Consider the following 19,432-nt stretch of genomic DNA (forward strand, 5'->3'; position numbering starts at 1 on the left):
GCTCAGATTCATAGAAACATAAGAGAAAGAAGCTTCTTTTCTGTATGGAGTGGTTTTCTGTATGGAGTTTATGAGTCCATTATTGGGGAAAGTAATACTTCCAACAGAATGACCTCTTTGACAATAAAATTTCTTATTCTCGCTTCACATGAGTGGTTAGCATTAAGGGGAGTTTCCTGCAAAATATTTCAACTAGAACCAGAAAGTGCTTAACCACAGTAAACAAAACTAGCTTGTTCCATGTTAATTCTATGTAATTGTTGCTGGTAGTGGTATTGATGGTGTTGGTAGATACAGCTGGTAAATAGTATAACCCAACAAACTCATTTAATGCTTGCTTCTATAAGAAAATTGGCATAAACTGATAATAATATGAACAATATTTTTGAGTCATTTCAGTGTTTCAAAAAATTCCATTGAACAATTCGTATTTCACATTCTTTTACTCAGAATGTTTATATTTATTGTTCTGACCTGTTGATTAGAACTAATTCTTCCTGCACTTATTTGTGAATTTACAGAAGAAAGGTGTTTGTATTGCTAAATTGCTAAATATTTTTACTAGTCTGTTTATGACCTTTAAATGAAATATAAATAAATCTATTTTAAATTTAATTGTGATAAAAATGAATTGAAAGATTTCGATTTATGTTTATTCATTAACACTTACTCTATTCTTTTCCAGATGACAACGAATCATGTGATAATACAAAAATGTTCAACTGTTTTGGTAAGTATTTATGTACCAACTTAACTTCAGATTCTAAGCTTGAGTTTTGTATTCATTGTAAAGACTTAATTTAATTTCTATAAAGTTGGAATGTTCCAGTTTAAGCAACAATGACTGTCATAATTGATGTGGAGGCACACATTTTGGTTGACTGTCTGGTTGTATATCAGGAAATTTCCAAGGAGTGCTTTTCATAAAGGATAAATAGTTAAGTGTGGGCTAACATGCGTAATGTTGTGTGGGACAAAGGATTTCTAATTAAGTGAAATTCTATACTGTGATGAGAACAACAGCCATTAATATAAATGAACATTCTTTTCAAAAGGAGCAAGGGAGAGAACTCAGAAATTTAATTAAAATTAGACGTGTATAATGGGTGACTTTGATTATTGCTAGCTATGTGACAACTGAGGGCATGTTTTGGTCTTCTTGTGCCTCTTCAGCAAATATAGTTTAATTCAAAACTGCCAGATCATAAAATGACTTGAAGTTTTGGTGTGAAATAATATCATTGATTAAAAAATTTAAAATAACTATGAAAGAAGACAGGACCCTGCTGTTATCAGGGAAATGAATGTGTTTGGTATGTAAAAAGTGACTAGGAAAGAGTTCTGTGCTGTGTATCTGGTGTTATCTATAGGTGTACAAGTGTACTGAGATCATTAGCAGGTTTTTGTATATGACAGATATACAGGAATAGTTAACTGTCTAAATACCAGTAAATTATTTACTTTTCAGTGCTTGAAGGTTCTATAGAAGTAGTTGACAGCTTCTTGTTACATAGGTGATATAATCAGTTGTGGAGGATAGTACCCCGAAAGCATAGTAACCAGAATAAGAGTAAACTTTCACGAAACTATTATTTTTGCTGGCAATGTGGGGATTCTCTCTTTGAATGAAAGAGTAGATTGTATGATGCTCGTGTATGAAGTCAACACTGCATGGTTGTGAGACTTGGACATTGAATACTGAAGGTAGCTGGAGAGAGTTGAAACAAGCATGTTCCACTAGATGTGTAAGGTTTGTGCGTGTGTGAACAAGGTGTTAGGTGCTGGATGTCATATCAGGTCTCCTTTTTGAGGATAACTTGAATTCCTGAAATGCTGTTTCCCACTGCACTTCCCTTGCTCCTTGAAGTACTTTAATGGAGTACACACTGCCATCATTTGAATAAAATCTCCAGTTCGATATATTGTGATATTTTGATGCATGACATCCTACCACAAGTTGTTGTCTTTCCTTCCACCCATCTCCCACTTGTCTCTGAGTAATCCATGAAATTAGAAGACTTACTTCCACATCATCACTTAACACATCACTTTGTGGAATTTATTTATTTTAGCATAACATGACTGAACCTGATGGGTGGGGGGGGGTTGAATGACGGTGTGTGTGTGTGTGTGGTGGGGAGTGTATTATTAAAAACCTGTTCTTTTTATAAATATTTTATTTTCATCTGGTAAAATGTCCTGGTTAGGACATGAATTCTTACTAGTTTTTTGGAATGTTAAATTTAATGCTGATCTTTCTGCTTTGCTGTGACATTTCTGTACATTTGCTAAATAAGCCAATGAAATCTATTTGTATTGTCCTTGAGTTAAAAAAAAAAAAATAACAAGCACAAGTCTCTTTATTATTTTTTAAATGTGTCTATTCATCTCAATCACAGACCATCAAGTAAGTGTGTTGTCTGCAAATTCATAATCATTATTTCAAATGTAGGATATTTTGTTGTTTCATGTGTCTTGTAATATAATTGTTTAACATTTGATGCCTGCCTCTCTTATTACTCTGATCTTTTAACTATAGTCAACAACAAACAAACATTTGTAATCAAACTACACAATTGTTGTTGTTGCCCTTTATGTAACCTATCTCTAGTTTAAATCAAACAAACTCTGAATAACCATGTTTTCTGAAAAAAGAGAGTTTCAAGAACAGCTTGTAATGTAAATATAACCAATATGTATTGACAGTTCCATCACATCAAATTGAAGATTATGTAAGTTCTTCATTTCAATTTTTACCCCTTTTTCTTTCATATTTTTTTATTTTGTTGCTCATTAGTTATCTCTCTGGCCCTATAAGCAATCAATCATAGACCTAGCTGTATAGCAATTTCTTGCAAAACTATCATTATAGTTCTGTTCTTGTAAGATTTTATAATTCCAGTAATAGCAACTCTCATAGAGCTTGTGTTTCTATTGTTTAGTACTTCTATTTGAATGTTACCACACACACACACACATATATATATATATATAAACACACGTGTGTATGTTTGTGTATGTATATATATATATATATATATATATATATATATATATATATATTTACACACACACACACACACAACCACGTGTGTATGTACACACCATATTTTTAAAGTTTAGTACATATAGCCAATATATTTTAGTACTTGTCTAAAATTTAAATGGATTAAAAAGAAAATTGATGCCAACTTCACATTTAGACTTTTTAAAAAAAAACACACCATCTCAATGGGTTTACTTAATTGTTGTTGGAATATTTACATTGCAAATAAACATGTTAACTCTAACAATATGTATGCATGTGTGTGTATATATGCATGCTTGCATGTTTGCATTCATAACCACTGTACTGAAACAGTGTAAAATTTAGCTTTGCTGGTTTTCAGTTGCAGGCTCTATTTATACACCAAGGTTAATTATACAGTCATTAAACATACATGGATAAATTTATTCCCAAATATATCTTTGTATTCTGTTCTTATTCCACTGGAATATCTGTACCATTATTTTTTTTTTTTTTTTTGTAAAAGGAATACTGGCACTTAACATTTAAGACTGTTAGGAGTTGCACCTTGCCTCACTCATCTCATCTTATTCTAAAAAAGGAGAATCAGAGCTTCCATTAAGACTTAGATAGATTTAACAGGTTAAATATGTTTTATCACATACCCTTTTACTATGTTTGTGTTTTCCTCTCCTCTGTGTGACAGTTCAATTAAGGGGATTCTGATAATGATCAGCTGTGTAAATACATTACATTGTGTGACAGTTCAGTCTGAGACAATTCATACATCAGCTATTTAAAATCACATCTATCCTTTTCTTGTGTGTGATGGTTCAATAAAAGATATTCCATAAAAAAATCAACTTTGTAAAATACCTTGCTGTCAATTGAAATAATGTTAGACTTTGCCAAGTTTAAGTTATTTTAGCATCATCACATTTTCATTTGTAGTTATGAAGAATTTGTTGATGTTGGGTGTGATTTTTAGATACCCAGTACTAATTGTAGTTGTAGGGTACCGTTTTGTTGTTATTTGTAACTACTCTTATTTCCACTGCATGTTGTCACTGCATTACTGAGTACAGCTCAGTGTGCCTTGACCAGAGTTTGGTATTGTATTGTATTGACAATACTGTATGTAATATCTATACAGTCAATAATAGTGCCCCATTATCTAACAAAGGAATTATTTATGTAGAAATTATTATTATTATTATTATTATTATTATTATTATTTACTTAACTGATTTATCTGTGTCTATGTCCTGTCTCAGCTTCATGCAGTAGCTTAGAGACGCTACGCTTTCCTCAGCACAATAGCTGTTCCAAGTATTGCTGCTATCTCAGTTCTTCCCCAAAAGTTTGATATTTGCTGTTTTTGATGTCAGAATATTTGAGATGGTTACAAGTGCACTGATCACAATAGGTACCACACTCACTTCCAATCCTAAGTTTTGGTACTTCCCGACTTTTTCATTTTCTATCTTAATGTTTTGGTCTGCAAGGAAAGCTATGTTGATGCAGGTCCATTCTTTGGACTCCTTCAGTAGGAGAGTGATATCTGGTCGGTTATGCTGCAGCTTTTTGTATATATTGGCATATCCCATGTGAGTCTCACCTGACCATTCTGTGTTACTGGTAAAAGCTGGAACTCGTACTACTGGTTAGAACATTTGTCTTTGGTTCTGAGTTCAAATTTTGCCATGGTTGACTTTGCCTTTCATCCTTTTAGCGTTGAGTACTGGGGCCAATATAATCGACTTACTCCCTCCCCCAAAATTGTGTCTAAAGTAGAAAGGCTTAGTATTATTATTATTATTTAACACAGCACTGTCACTGAGAGATGTAACAAAGTGTCAGCTATCCATAACCAGTGGACTAGGCACACTTTGTTTAGATTTCATGATCTTTGCAGAGGATTTGCATTGTTCCAAGTGGCGCTATTTTTTGTAGATGCTCTCTCTTCAGATTTACTCCTATCTTTTCAATCCAGTTTGTGAGCATCATACTTCATGTTCTGTCTCACTACATAGCATCTTGTGCAAGTGTCTTCTGTTATAGCCCTGGGCTGAGCAAAACCTTGAGGGTGGGTTTGGTAAATGGAAACTGAAAGAAACCCATTGTATGTAAAAAAAAATACCAGTCATACAAATGGTGTCATATGTTTGTAATATTCTGTGAAAGCATTTCAAGCCATTGGACTATTTGTATTTGAAGAACTAAAGGAAATATCAACTTGCTTGGAAATAAATTGGAGGTTGATGATAGGAAAAATGTTTAGCCATAGAAAATCTGCCTTAATGAATTTTGTCTGACCCATGTCATTGTAGAAAAGTGGGTGTTAAAATGATGATGACAATGATGCTTAAATGTATTTAATTATTTCCACTTGAAGTTGTGTGGATATTATCTCCTGTCACGTTAGATATTAATGGCTTCTGATTTACAAGAAACTTCATCAATATTTTTACCATATTTTTGTTGTATTTTTATTTCACTGTGTTTGTAAAAGGAAAAGAATTTTATTTTAACTTATTTTTCTGACTGTTACCGGTTTGACTTCATTTGTAATGGCATCCAGTAAGCAAAGCAAAAAAGGGGTTAAAAAAGAAGGCAATTCTGAAAACATGAAGCAGAAAAACACATAAAGCATAACACACATGGGTTAAGAAAAAAATTAAGCATTGTGTTTTCAGATTAAAAGTTTAACTCTATGAATTCACTTGACAGTCATGCAGACACAAATATCATCAACTAAGAAATGCATACATACAGTCAGTTTCATCCTGGTCATATCTCTAGCAAAGTTTCATTTTAAGATGGACCAGTGACAAAATTATGTCTATAAAAAGTATATCTTGCTGAAAGAATATATTTAAAAGGTGGTAGTGTGAAAATTTATCTAATTTTACCTCTCAAAGAGAGTGGGAAGTTTTCTCTGTACCCTCAAAAGACCAATTAAGGGAAGCTTTGGTAGATGTTTGAGTTTGCATTTTGTATATAGAGGAAAATACAGTCTGACCTTCAAAACTGAGAAATGAAGTTTGAACACAGGCAACAACTGTGTGCAGAAAGCCTACTCATACGCTCGTGTCCTAGTACATGGGACAGCTTAATACAAAGACAGTATTCAGGGAGGCACAGCAAGTTATATTGACCCCTGCCATGGTATTACTTAGGAGTGGTGCTAGGCTCACAAGAAGTAAGAAATACATGATTGAAAGGAGTAAATATGAACTTTCATGTTTTTATTATTTCAATTATGCACAACTGTTAGGAAAAATTCCTAACATTGGGCTACAGCACGTAAACTTAGATGCCAAGAACCTTCCTAAGTATCTTAGCTGTCTGTTTTCTTTAGCTACACTTAACTAGGTTTTATGCCTATTTCCTCTATCCGTCTGTTCAAATCTTTAGGAATTGTTCCTAATGCACCTATAATTACAGGGATACATTTTACCTTCACTTTCCATAGCCCCTGTAACTCGGTGGCTAGGTTCTGGCACTTCACTATTTTCTCTATACCTCTCATGTTGACTTTCTCATCATTTGGGACTGTAAAGTCAATTACTAGCACTTTCTACTCATACTACTCCTCCTACTCCTACCACCACCAACAACAACAGCAGCAGCAGCAACAAATTAGGCCTTCCAGCTTCTATTACTTTGTTAGTCTGAATGTTAAAGTCCCACAACATCTTATACTTTTTACTTTCTAGAACTTTACTAGGTTCATCTTCATACCACTTAGCAGTATGGCCAAATCATAGCCTTCTACATAACTCCCAGTGGATTATTGTCCTTGAGTTGTCATGTCCTTTCCTGTATTATTTCTGTGCCAGCATACTACATTCACTAACTATATGAGTAACACTTACCTCTTTTGATTTACATAAGCTACATTGCGAATCTACTTGATTTTTGTCTGTTTTGGCTTTTATCTAGTTAGTCCTCAGTAGCTGATCTTATACTGCAGTTAACAAATTTTCTGTCTCCTTTTTCAGCCTTCCTTTCTGCAACCACAACCATGTCTCACTATTACTATTTTCTACAACTATCTTTGAAAATCTACCATGGAAAGCCTTCTCTTGCCAGTCAGATAATCTTTTTTCCTTTTGTGGTTTTTAACCACATTTGGCATTTTGGTTTCTCTATCTACTACTGTTACACTAGCAACTCTTAATAAGATTTCTTCACTTATCACCTACGTAGGAGGTTATATCTACTCAAGCTAACTCCATACAGTGTTCTACTGATATTAAACCTCTACCACCTTCCTTCTTAGGTAAATATGATCTTGCTACTCCAGCTTTAGGATGAAGTACTCTATTCATATTGAATTCCTTCCTAGTTCTGTTTAGGTTTGCTAATTCAGATTTTGTCTAGTCTACAAAAGCTGTTGAATAACGATGCTGCCCAAGTATTTACCACTTTCACTGGATTTGGATGATTTAGCTTTGTCTTCATTAACTTCCTTTTAGTTTTTTGGGGTTTTTTTCTACAAAGGAAGTTGCAAAGAAAAAGGAGTAGAGTGTTGATCAATATATACATGCATTTGCTCATCATGTTCTCACTTTGTCAAAATAATCTGGATATGTTGAAATATGTACCAGTAATATACTGAAATTTCTATCCTGCAACCAGTGTAAAAAATTATTATCAATAATACTGCAAGTGCTGTTGAGTATCAAAACTGGTAGAATACCAGAACAAATTCTTAGGATTCATTTTATCAATTGTATCCTTCCCTACAGAATTTTATCTTTGTACCAAAAGTAAAAAGTATTATAATTGCAAAATGGATAAAGGTGCTAAATGTAAGTAATTTTGTCTGAGTTTAAATATCACTAGAATCAATGTTTGTTTTACATCATTTAAAATAAAGTCCAATATTATTATCATTGTTTTCAACATTTACTGTCCAGCCTCCATGCTGACATGGGTTGACCTACAGTAGCCAAAATTAATTATACTTTTAAAAATGTATCTGAATTTGTGCCAGTCATTATCATCATTATTTATATCTACCTTCCAAGCTAGTATGAGTTTGAAGGGTCATGATTTGAGTTAGGTCTTATTGGGAGCCACTGTTCTTACTGATGGTATGTACTTCAACAAATTATTTTGTTTTTTTGTGTGTACAGCTGGATACTCTTCCTTCATCAACCACTTCACAGAATGTACTGGGTGCATTTTCTTATAGCTTCAACACTGGAAAGGAGTGGTTGACTCCTTGATAAGGCAGGATTAAAGCAACTTCTTGACCCTTCTCTGTTTCTGCATCTTTTCCATCCACTTAAATGGGCAGGGAAAGTGAAAGGTTGTGAATTTGCTTCAGTCCTGTCTTGCCAAGGACTAATGTTTAAGAAATTATTACAGGCAGTATAAATTATGTTAATGAAACATGACAGTTTTTAACATTCTGTTGTTGGATGTTTATGACTAATTGTGATAATAGATTAATTTTATTGTTATTATCAGTTTTTATTTTTCACCCTAGAATAAATCAAATTCATTAATTTAGATAATTTGCAATATTTTAAACAAATGTTCAAAAATTGTGGCACTGCATATATTGACTAGTGCTGATAGCATTATTGGTTGTAGTAGCAGTGTTAATGATTGTGTGGTAGTATTAAAGCCAGTGTAGGTAGACGTAGTGTTAATGCACTTTGGATAATGTTAGTGTTAATTGTTGAGTAGTGGCTGTATAAATTTTACTTTAGGCAGTAGTAGTCTAGTTTGTGGTAGTGTTCATGGCAGTGTCGGTAGTGTTAATGGTAGTGTAGTCAGAGGTAGTGTGGGCTGTGTTAATAGTAGTGTTAATGGTAACATGTAGGTGTTGGTAGGATATATTGACTTCTTCCCCCCACTGTTAGTCTTCATCATCATGTTGTCTGCAGACAAACACCATCAACCACTTGCCTCCAGAATTCCCTCTCCTCCATTGCTCTTTGTAGGTCACTCTTCAATCAACCAAAGTTTTCAACCAGTTGATCAATAAATGTCCTGGTGAGACAGCTCTTAGGTTACTTTACGTGTGTTGGTTCCCAGATCAGCATTTGGCTCACTATTCCATCCTTGCCATGAGAACAGTGTTCACACAATCTTAGTCTTCTTTCCTTTATGGTGGTGGTAACTCTTGGAAGATTACCACAGAGAACCTGTCAATGTGCTGCTCTTACAAGTCTTGTGTGTGTTTCTTCTAGTTTTCTTTCCAGTTCCTTAGTTAGAGTCCATGTAGTGCAGCCAAATAAGAGCACAGTTTCCATTGTTACTTGGAAGAAGGTAATCTTAAAATCTATGTTTAGATTTAATTTCCATATGCTTTTGCAATCCAAATTTTATTGTCCTCACTTGTATTGGCCCATGATCTCAGATAAGAAGAAATCATCTACTTTTTCCATTTCATAACTATTCATTGTTAATTGGAAGCTATCTTCTTGGTCATAAGCCATGTATTTCATTTTTGCCTCATTTGTATGTAAGCCAGTCTGTGAAGTACAGGACTCAACTCACAATAAAAACAATTGGGCTTGTTTTATTGTTTAAGATATTAACACTGTCATCAATATATAATTTGTATGTGAGAAGTACTGCTTGTTGTAATCTAAATGGTTTCATGTTTTTTTTTTGTTACTTCTTTTCTCATATAGTCTAGTGCTATTATGAATAAGAAGTGGGCACTGTAAATCTCCAGAAGTTGTTCACTTAATTCGTTACTTTTCCAAACTTCAACTGAAATCTCATCAAGCCCTGGGGGCATTGTTATTCTTTATTTCTTTGATAGCAAGTTTTAATTCTTCCATTATAAGTGCTTCAATTTCTGTTGGAAAGTTGTGTTAATTTTTTTTTTTTAATTTTGACATCAGCAACCATTAGGGTTTGGCTTTGTTGGTTCTAGAAATGCTTCCTCCAAAGAGCTACTCTTTTTTCAGCACTTTTAGCTTTTATCAGATCAGAGTTGGTCTTCTTCCCTAAAACTTCATCAATTGTGGCCCATAGCAGTCTGGATTTCTGATTTTCCTGTACATTCTCTATTTCTTTTATTTTGCTTTTCAACATATTTTTTTCTGCTCCAGGTTAAAGTTCTCTGAGGTTTTGTCTTACTTTGACTGCATTTGTGTTTTCTCATGGAACTCTTTGTCTAGATTTTGGTTTCAGAGATATGCTGGACCTAGCTGCTGGACTTTAATTATATTGTTTTTCATAGTATGTGCATTGCATATTAGTCTTACTTTACTTCAATCTTGTATCAGCAGGAAGTAATTAAAAGATTGAACATAAGGTACCACTATTATTGTGTTTGATACTATCAAAAAATTCTGGATGAAACTGGTTTTGACCCCTATTTAAGATACTACACATTCAGTTTATCTTCTGATACTCTATATAAAGCCATCCCACTGTTTGAGATCTCACGCCAGAAATTTGGACACCTTTTCCACATCTACTTAATGGAAAACTGGAAAAGATACTTGGATGATTGTTTCATCATATGGAAGGAATCTTATGAAAAACTTCTGGAATTCAAAACCATACTTAACAACATACATCCCAGCATTCAATTCATGATGGAATTCAGCAAACATCATCTCCCTTTTCTTGATCTCTTAATTATAAAAATACCTAATAACCAAATCACAACCGACATCTACCACAAACCCACAGACTCACAACAATACCTCATATTCAGCTCATGCCACCCAAAATACACCAAGATAAATATCCCCTTCAATTTAGCTAAAAGAATTTGCACCATTGTCTCTGACCCAACTACTCGAGAAATAAACTTCCTGTTGACAAAGAGTCCAGAACTCCAACTAAAGAGTATGAAACCCACACACTTCCTGTTTTGACACTTCCCTTACACACACTTCCTGTTTTGACACTTCCCTTACACACACTTCCTGTTTTGACAGCATACTTCCTGTTTAACACATAAACCTTCAGCCTTTTTTAAACACGACACTATTCTTAATTCCATGCATCCTAATCTTTCTAAGAATTATCTACATGGATTACCATTGAACTTTAAAAGCTCAAAGACAATATAATGTATTGGTATATTTATTTTTAAAATTTTTTTTGTAAAAAACATTATTTTCATTTTCCCTCTTGAAAATTTGCCATGCAATGAAAGCTGGTTAGAAATCCTTTTTAATCCTACTTATACACATCTATATTAAAATATGCTTTCAGTTTAGCTTTCTGCCTTATTAGTATTATTTTTTTATCTTCCTATATATATATATATATATATATATATATATATATATCTGTGTGTGTGTGTGTGTGTGTGTGTGTGTGTATAAATTTGTCTTAGAGGCTAGCCGCACCCATTTGATGCCAACATCACATTCAGACTCTAATACCCACACTGTATACAAGTTGATTTAATTAACAGATTGGTAGTGGTGGTGGTGATGTTGCTGCTGTTGTTGTTAAGGCAGTGAGTTGGCAGAATCGCTAGCACACTGGGCAAAATGCTTAACAGCATTTCATGTGTCTTTATATTCTGAGTTCAAATTCCACCAAGGTTGATTTTGCCTTTCATCCTTTTAGGGTTGATAAAATAAGTAACAGTTGAACACTGGGGTCGACTTACCCCCACCCACCCCTCCTCTCCGAAATTCCTGGCCTTGGGCCAAAATTTGAACCCAATAATATAATTATTATTAAAAATTATTTCAAAATTTTAATATCAGTCATTATTATTTTTATTCCTCTGATGTTAACTTTGCCTTTCATTCTTTTGGGGTCAATAATATAAGTATCAGTTAAGCACTGGTGTCAATGTAGTTGACCAGCTCCCTACTCCAAAATTTCAGGTCTTGTGCTTATAGTAGATAGAAGCACACTGGACAAAATGCTTAGAGGCATTTAATCTGTCTTTATGTTCTGAGGTCATATTCTGCCAAAGTTAGACTTTGCCTTTTTTCCTTTCAGGGTTGATAAATTAAGTATCAGTTTTGCACTGGGGTTGATGTAATTAACTAGCTCCTTCCCCCTGAATTTCAGGCCTTGTGCCTATAGTAGAAAGGATTATCATTATTTGTAGTAGTATTAGTATTATGACCAAGACAGTTTGTAATGAAGTGCTAGGGCTGTAAACATTCTGGAAACTATTTGAGGAGCCTTTATGTGGTTGTTCAATCAATTTGAAATAACAGCCAAATCTCAAACCATATAGTACAATCTTTAAAAAAACGAATGATACATTAATAAAAGAGCCATTGTTGCAAAGCCTTTTCTCATTTGTCTATTCACATCAAGACTGACTTGAGGCAAAACAACAACAGGGATTGCTGAAGGTATATAACTATTAGAGACAAACTAAATACTATATCTTGTGTATGACATCTTAAGCTGTAAATTATATACAGCAGTAAATAACAACAGCAAGGATTACTGTGGGTATATATATCTATTAGAGACAAATTAAATATGATGTCTTGTGTATGACATCTTAAGCTGTAGATTATATATTGCTCTAATCAGATTAGTAAAGAAGAATATCAGGAACCTGAATTGATCCCACTAGTTTCAGTTTGATGTTATATGTTATTGTTGATGAGGCATCTATATAGTTGAACTCAGAAAACTCCCTTTCTCTCTCACACATACAATGTGTGTGTGTGTGTGTGTGTGTGTGTGTGTGAGAGAGAGAGACCTTGTTTTGACATCACACAATAATTGGAAATGGATGTCACTGATATGCAGGTAGTGGTCTTCGTTTCTAGTCTTCCATGAAAAACATGTCTGGCTAAGAGGAAATATTACTTTGCTTGGAAACAGATAAGGCTTGGTGACAGGAAAAGTATCCAGCCATAGAAACCCTGCTTCAACTATTTGACCCATGTAAGCATACGAAAGTGAATTTTAATATAATGATGATATTGATGATATATAAAGCAAATGGTAGAAATGGAAAATGGAATACACGGGAAACATTATTGTTCACAATGATCGTTTCGACATATCCTGCATCAATCCCTTGTAGGTGGGAAACTATACAACTAGTTGTGGTGCATCTAGCCATAGGCAGTGAATGTGCTTTATTGGCATACTGCTAGGAACATACTTAACACTTAAATATTAAGTTATGTATATAATAACAGTAATTAATTCGTTTTATTGGCCACAAGGGCTAATATCTATTAAAAACATGTAAGGACAAAGACAGGACGAAGGTTACAAAAGGTTTTGTCCGAAAAGGTAGGAAAGTTCGTCTAAACAGAGGAAGAAAACAGAGAAAGATATAACAAATAAATAAATAAATAGAACTCCCAAAGGGGGAGGCGCTTCGAAAATGATTAGCTGGACCCGTGAAAAATTCATGGAAAACAAAAACTGTAAGCATCTGCAAATTATGTGCTGGTGCCATGAGAAATGTTTCTATATTGTGACACTTACAGAATATAGAAAGGAGCGTAAAACCGATAACTATATAATCCAACCAAAATATCTGTTATGCAAACATAAACAGAATTACTATTTAGCCTTAAAATACAAAATACATATTCAAAGAACCTCTTTGTTTAGTGCTGCTAGAATGTTCTTCTGGTATTCTTTTATTCTTTTACTTGTTTCAGTCATTTGATGGTGGCCATCCTGGAGCACCACCCTTTAGTCAAAGAAATCAACCCCTGGACTTGTAAGCCTGGTGCTTATTCTATCAGTCTCTTCTGCCAAACAGCTAAGCTACGGGGATGCAAACACACCAACATCGGTTGTCAAACAGTGGGGGGGGGGACAAACACAAATACAAGCACACACACAGAGAAATATAATATATATATATGACGGGCTTCTTTCAGTTTCCATCTGCCAAATTCACTCATGAGGCTTTGGTAGAAGACACTCTTTAAAGTATAGAGTTGAATTTTGTGTAACCACCTGTTGGCAACTTTTCTCCCCCACCCATTTTGTAGGGGGTATTACCCAATTTTCTGGGCTCTTTTCACAGCTATACCCTGTTCAGAATTTGCATTAGTTTTTGTATGAAAAGAAAAAAGAAGGAAGGGAGGGAGGCGCGTTTGTAAAGAATACATTAAATATGCCTGGAAAAAAACATGGTCTTTCCCACCCAACTAAAAGACATGAAATTCTATGAAAGAAGTTGAATAAGTACTGGGGGTGTGGAAAAGAAGAGAGAACTAACAGTTGATCATTCTAGAACTCCCAGAATAAAAAACGTAAACACCTGAAAGACTTTCCTTCTTCTTCATTGTTAAAAGTAAAGAAGTAAGAAAAGATTGATCGTATTTCAGTCTAATTGTCATTGTAAATGACTGAGGATTTCCTTTCTCTGTCTCTATCACTTTACTCCTTTTCCCTACAGTTAAGAGAGTGGAAGTGCGTGGCTCAGTGGTTAGGGGTATTCGGCCCATGATTGTAAACTCATGAGTACAATTCTAGGTGGCGTGCTGTATTTTTGAGCAAGGTACTCTACTTCACTTTGTTGCAGTTCATTCGGCTGGCAAAAATGCATTGTAGCTGTAATTCAAAGGGGCCAGCTTTGTCACATTCTGTGTGAGGCTGAATCTCCTAGAGAACTACCTTATGGTATGCATGTCTGTGGAGTACTCAGCTACTTCAGCGTTAATTTTATGAGCAGACTGTTTGTTGATCAGATAAACAGGAACCTCGTCTTAACTGACAGAGTGCCACTTTTTAAAAAGAGTGAAAGAAAAAAAAAATGTTCCATATTGTAAGGCAAAAATGCCGTGTTTAGTATAAGCAGTGAAAGTTCAGACAAAATAATTGCTATTCCGTTGTTTATTTGCCCTCAACTCATACTCAGTTTGATACCAACAGCCTGCACATCAGTGTTTATCTGGGGGTTTGGCCTCCAGATCTGAGACCCACAAATGCTGATGTTAGGACTGGATTAACACTCAGAGTGACCCTAACTACTATAGGATCTTTATTCATTTTCTTCCAACCACTTGCAGGTTTATCTTGCTTCAGTCTACTCAGCTGGCCAAAATGAGTTGTAGCTGTAATTCGAAGGGGCCAGCTTTGTCACTCTGTATGAGGCTGAATCTCCCTGAGAACTACATTAATGATATGCATGTCTTTGGAGTACTCAGCCACTTGCGAGTTAATTTTATCTTCGTGTAGTAATGAAAAGTGAAAATGACATCCAATATTTACTGTGTTTATGTACCTATGTATCAACTTTGGATCTATGTATCTACTGTCTCTCATAACATCGCCACCACTAGTGATCACTCCAAACACCACGATATTGACTACATGTTTGATTTTTATCACTTTCATTACATGTCCTCGGATTGACACCCAAACACACTGAAATGTTCATACTGGAGCTTCTGGTGCAAATGCCAAGCAGTAACAGCATGTCATTTCCAAATTTCTGGCAGAGTGAATTGCATCATGCTGCTGTTTTTCACACAGACAGTGCCCAACTGATCCTACTATACTTTGTAGTCGACAAAATCAAAAACAAACAATGCGCAAAATTAAAAAGATAAAATGGTGACAATTTACCCATTGCACCCTGTATACATAGAAAAGTTTGTTTCTGTTTTCATCATGAATTACCACTTAAGCTATATAGCTAAAGACAGTAAATAAAAGCATGACTATAGTTAAATTTAGATAAATTATGTAAATGTGTGTGTCAGACAATTAGACTATGGGTTTCGAATGTGTAATAGCAAAGGTTGCGTAGTTAGTTGTATGAGAAGTAGTTGTTCTCTTGTTTGACACCTTTTATCATAGTGAATGGAGCTTTCACAGAAAGGACAACCAGAATGTGAAAGACCTAATCATATGAATTCACTTGCATTGAAAAAGTTGATATAATGGGTGTGTTATGCCTGGTGTCTCTTGTGAAATTCTTTATCCACATTGTTCCTGTTACTGAATTATTTCTGGAATGCAGTGGCCTTAATTGTTAAGTGAATCCATTATCTGGAACAGAATAAATATATTGTTCAGATAAATGCTCATCTTTCATTTATGTATATACATGTACTCATGCACGCACGTGCACACACACACACATAAATATTAATATATATGCACCACACCTATCTCCCTCTTTCATCTCTCTCACTTTTTCTCTGTTTCCATTATCTTTTTCTTCTATATTGACTTCCTTTCCATCTATTCATCACATGAGTGTGCATACACAAATATACACATTGATGTATGTGTATGTACCAATATACTTGTAGCTATTTAAGTAAGTTATTAAAAAAGAATAATAATGATTATCACATGTTAAAGCTGTCAACATTACTTAAAACATCTCAAATGTGAGTCAATGCTGTGGATCAACTTAGCAGAAATAACACCTGAATCTCTCTCAAATCACGTCTTAAAAAAGAAATGAAATATTTGACTATAAAGTCCTTGGTATAAGATGAATGATCAGTATGGAAATACATTGTTCTGCTCAGCACAACTAATCTAGGGTTAACGGAGGCAGTTATAAATAATCAGTGTCATGATCTTTAATCGCCTTTCTTTCTCAGTGATCACTGATCTAGATTCATTAGAGCCATATTTACTGGTGAATTGTTCCCCTGTGTCACCATTGTTGTCCTTGCTCTCCTGTGTGACTCACCACTGATGTCCTTACTCTCCTGTGTCACTCACCACTGATGTCCTTACACCTGTATCACTCACCACTGATGTCCTTACTCTCCAGTGTCACTCATCAGTGATATCCTTTACATTTGAAAACTTCAGTGAGACCAATGCACTCCCATCTGAACCCAATAAAAAGAAAAAAACAAATAAAAAATGGTTAACATTCAACCACGTTTGGTATGAGAACCTCCTAAGCTGTTTACCCAGTTCCTGAGTTCCACTAAAATCACATCTCTTAGATCAAAGATTTCTTTTCAGTGGTCTTCATTGCAATATGTGTTCTCTAATCCACATGCTTTTAAGCGTGGTGTGCCTCAAGGTTTGTTTTGTCTTCCATGCTCTTATGGTTATACATTAAAAACTTTCTCACTGCCACTTTTAACAACATACATATATGCAGATGACACCAGCCTTCATTTTCCTTGGCATCTGTTGGCAAGCATCATCCATACATGTTAAACCTTCCTTGCATTTATCTATCCATCCATCTATTGTTTTCTGCCTACTGTTCCTGAGAGGGTTGTGGAGGTAGAGTCATCAGGCACCTTCTCCATAGGGTCCTATTAGAAGCAATTGTCATTACACTTTCTGACTGGATTCCCAAGTATGACTAACTGAGACTATGGATATTATAACCATCTCTTTCTTGGTCTACTTCTAGGTCTGTCTTGTGATTCTTGAGACATTTTAATCATGTGTGCTGTATTGAAGCTGTAACTTCTCAATGCAGAGGGGCTCAACCCGGAGAGACTCTATGATCTTCAAGCTACACACTACGTCAAGTAACGCTACTCTAGAGATCCTTTGGAGGAATCCCATTCCAGCTGCTTGTATTTGTTATCATTACCCAACGTTCACGACTATAGGTAAGGATAGGCACAAAAACTGGATCGAAGATAGCAAATTTGCTTTTAACATCTGCTAAATTTCTTCTTCCCAGGTGGCTTTGCTACATTTGAGCACTTTAATTGCTCCTATGACTTCAGCCTCTATGAAGTTAGTTTTACCCCTAGATGCACCTTACATCCACCAGAGAATTGCATTGTAACTGGATTTAGGAGATAAGTAAAATATTCTCTCCACCTCCTAAGGCTGCTCTTCACTGTGTTGAGAAGAACCTCAGCTGAGTTCTTAATGGTTGGTATGGAACAGGGCTTGTTTCAAAGTTGGCAGTTAGTCTGCCAGAATGCTTTATTTCTCACCTAAAGTCAGTCTAGCTTAATCCCAAAGTCTTCCCATAATTTAACCTTGAATGTTTTTTCGGTCTCTGCTGCAACTTATACCTCAGTGCACTGCAAGCACAAAGCTTTGTTAGCCTCTTCCTTTGATTGGATGGCATCTTTAATTTACTGCATTAATGAATAAAAGTTTTGAAAATAGTCTTCAATGGGGAGATGAAAAATAACTTTTCTTTAATGGCACTGAAGTACACCCACTAAACCTATCAAAAAAATGTGTTATAGCATATTTCCTTTAAGACTCTCAAAGTCTCTATAAATTGTGCTTATTACAATGTTTGATCTCTCATGGTAACTCCACGTGATAAAAACATTACCAAAACTACTTCACAAAGACTCTTCAAGACCTTAAAATACTTCAGTTCTTATCATCTACTACTGGTGTACATTCAGATACTGTACTCAATTACAATGTATAGAGTAGAGTATATTCACATACTGATACACATGTATAATGTAGAGTGGAACTCTGCTAATATATCTGGTCAGAAACTGTTATTGTGAAACAAAAACGTTCAGAATCACATCCTAAATGAGGTGACTCAGCTCATAAAACAATGGCTTTAACTCACAGATAGTCTTTTCTGCTACAACGGCATCTACTTCTCCATCTAGATCTCTTTTGCACACAATGCATATCTGACATGTTTTTCTTTAATGGAAAACTGGAAATGAACATCACTTGTGTGACATTTATAGCCGTTTACAACCACCACCTAGTGTCATGACAAGGATAGAAACACATACATATGCACACATACGCATATCCTATGGGCTTCCTTCAGTTTCCACCTTCAAGATCCACTCACAAATCTTTAGTCAGCCCAGTTTTATAGTGGAAAACACTTGACCAAGGTGTTGTGCAGAGTGAATGAACCCAAAACCACATGGTTGAGAAGCTTACTTCTCAACCATGCAGCTGTACCTGCAACAAACGCATGTAAAATGATGATGGTGTCAACATTTTCTCCATTTATTATTTCTATCATCTTTGATGTGCTTTCTTTTGACTTGTAAGTTTTTATAAAATGTAACTTTCGGCATTATTTCAATTCCCAATTAGGGTGCTTGTACACAGTTGGTAATTAAATTTGGGGAAATGCATGAATACCTCTGCATCAATTCCCACAGTATTTTCACATCAAATACTGCCCATTTTGTTGCTTTAGTGGTTTAACTTCTTATCAACAGCGATTGATCAAGATCAGTCCAGATGTGACTGCCTTGTCATTTTTTTTACAGTGTTGTGTGTCTTGTACTACATTATCCAATATGAATATCTTTAGGAAGAAGCCTAATTAATCAATAAAGTATTTGAAACTATATTTTTCATGTTATTAGTCTTGTTACTAAATTTTATTAGTATTGCTAATAGCAATAACAACAATATCTCCTTGAAACTAAATGCTAGAAACAAGACGTGTTATTGTTATGAAATCTGAAACTGTCAGTGGATCTCATATGAGTTTTTGTAAATTCATGAATTTCTATATTTTATTTCGTTTGATTCAGATATCTATTTGTTACTATAGTGATTTATTATTTTTACATGTTACATAAT

At 34.8% G+C, this 19,432-nt stretch overlaps 1 protein-coding gene across 21 annotated transcripts in view; it reads left to right on the forward strand.

The window, feature by feature from the left end:
• LOC106869304 (pleckstrin homology-like domain family B member 2) overlaps positions 1–19,432 on the forward strand; it is a 458,421-nt gene that overhangs the window by 113,707 nt on the left and 325,282 nt on the right. For 18 of the 21 annotated variants that reach the window (XM_089352366.1, XM_089352371.1, XM_089352379.1 and 15 more), the window contains exon 2: positions 686–730. The gene's annotated coding sequence lies outside the window, so the exon portion shown is untranslated. Of the gene's footprint in view, positions 1–685; positions 731–2,359; positions 2,733–19,432 lie in introns of those variants that run through there. The other 3 variants (XM_089352369.1, XM_089352372.1, XM_089352382.1) reach the window with 1 other exon arrangement.

This window comes from Octopus bimaculoides, chromosome 5 (assembly GCF_046866305.1).
Source record: "Octopus bimaculoides isolate indiv1 chromosome 5, ASM4686630v1, whole genome shotgun sequence".
Classification (NCBI taxonomy): domain Eukaryota; kingdom Metazoa; phylum Mollusca; class Cephalopoda; order Octopoda; family Octopodidae; genus Octopus; species Octopus bimaculoides.